A 2451-nucleotide genomic window follows, 5' to 3' on the forward strand; every position below is an offset into this window, starting at 1 on the left:
AATGCCTAAGAAAATGAAGGCTTTGTGTCTAACACATGACTTGTTTGGTAAATAAGACTAAAAAACATTTTTAAAAACTCTTTTTCTAGAAAGACTGACTGTGGCTTTGGACTAAAAGCTCAAAATTCCATTTCTACATTAATTACACTCTATAAAATTCCCAATGTTAAGCGGAGATTGAGCGCATTATCGAAAACAGTTCTACAAAAGGCAATGGGATTGTTAACTCTGAAGAATGACATTTTATTTAACAGACAGCATGGACTTCATCCATATCCATTATCAGTGCTTTTAAAACCAAACAACTTTAAAAGTTAGCAGCAGTTTCTGCATGTACAAAAATACACATTTATTACATAACATATGGTAGTAAAATTTATCAAGATATATTATACAAACTCAAAGCATTTTAGATAAAGCATCAGTCTCATATATTACAGAGTGATGTAAAATAAAATGGCATATAGTCTGTCTTCAAATCACACAGTATATTTTACAGCAATATTAACATATTCACATTATTACAGGAGTATCTAAGTGAACACAAAGAATAGGATAGGTTATTAAAGAACCTCAGTAACTGTTTTCTTCTAATCCTTCTAATCGAATGGATGATTTTCTACCTGCCAAAATGAAAGAAAAAAGGCTAGAACTATTTTCATAGGAAGGGAAACAGTGTTTTCCAGAAAAACACTCCAAGCCACAAGAGCTTCATTCACATCTTGCAGTTCTGACAGTAGTATGCCGTAAGGGTAAGGTAAATCCCTGCTAATTTTATATATTACACCACAAAAGGTGTGGACAATTAGGAGTCTTAACATGGGAGGAGTTGGTTATAAGGTGAAATCTACTTCACGCCTGTGACTGAACTGGCCAGGGTCATGCAGGAGCCTTTTGGACACAGAGTTCTGAAAGTTAATTATAATGATTAGGGCAAAGAATGCCATGTCCTCAAGGGGAAGGTAGCGCCTATAGCTAATACCAAAATAACTTCCATCTTAGAGAAAACATTTTTTCCCTATAACTGGAAATGTAACCTTTAGGACAACAAGGAAAAACATTGATATGACAGTTTTCTGGTGACTGATAAGAAAAAACAATTTGGAATAAGCTAGTTTGTGGGAGAAAGGACCATTTGATGGTGGACTAAAGAGTTCAAATGGACTGTAAGCAACTTCTTATAGTAAATAGTTTAAATGAAGGAAGACGCACATCCATTTTTACTGCTATCCCTTCATTCTGGTCTGCAATGCTTATGGTCTATTCCTGGGTGAGGAAATGAACTGCTGTAACCTTTAAGGAAAGAGAAAGGTCCATGGATATGAAATAAACCATGGATATGAAATGAGGTATAAACCATGAATCATTTGGGTGAAAAATATAGAAAAACTTCCAGAAGTTAGAAAACCCAAAGCCAATGAACATCTGATAAGGCCTGACAGCCACTTTGTTCGGTATTCTATCCAGGGACTTCTTATAATTTACCAACTTCTAGATTGCTCTCTCAATTACAAAACTACAAAAATCAGAAAAACGATTTATCTACGGCCCTCCCACCCTGAACACACCCGATCTTGTCAGAAAAACAATTTATGTCTACGGTCCGCCCACCCTGAATGTGCCTGATCTCATCAGAAAAATGACTTATGTCTATGGCCCTAACACCCTGAACGCAACTGATCTCATCAGAAAAATGACTTATAAGTAACTTTTTTTCCGGGCTGACTGTAATCTGAGGGTAAGGGCGGCAGAGAAACACCTCAGCAAAGAGGTGCCAAGCTTTCACATGATTGATGGTTTATACCTCCTTGGTTTAAGCCTCCATGATTTATGGCTCCATGGACCTTTCTCCTCTCTTTTGCCATAAAAGGTTACACCAATTCATTTCCTCACCTAGGAATAGATCATTAGGCCTTGCCAACTAGTATAAAAATGGATGTGTGTCTTCCTTTATCATAACTACTTGCTATAATGCTTTGATTACATGTTGGTAACAGCACTTGTGTAACTGAGAAGGGACTGTTGCTGCACTCTTTTCCTGCATGCTGAGACAGCGAATGCTGTCAGGAGGTCACCTTCTAAATAGGAAAAGTTACATTTTTGGAGAATGTTTCTAGCACAGGTACCTAAGGAAAGGGCATTGAAATGAGCAACCATTCCCTTCTTTCTCCTCACATCTTTTTCTTGGAGCCTTTGCAAAGCAATTCAACACTAATGGAAAAACAAATCAACTAACAACAAACAAAAGTTATAATATCATGGTACCGGGGGCTCTTGAATCACTCCAGTTTTCTTCACGCTAGCTGAATCAATGGGCTGTTCCTGGAATGATCCTGTGACGACGTGACTATAAGATACCACAGAATGGCCACTGGCTTAGATTTGAGGAAAGGGTTTACATGACTTCCCTCTTTATCAGATATGCTTTTCTTCTTTTGCTTTGAGTAGCAG

The sequence above is a fragment of the Galeopterus variegatus genome, unplaced genomic scaffold (assembly GCF_000696425.1).
Source record: "Galeopterus variegatus unplaced genomic scaffold, G_variegatus-3.0.2 Scaffold4796, whole genome shotgun sequence".
NCBI classification, from domain to species: Eukaryota; Metazoa; Chordata; class Mammalia; order Dermoptera; family Cynocephalidae; genus Galeopterus; species Galeopterus variegatus.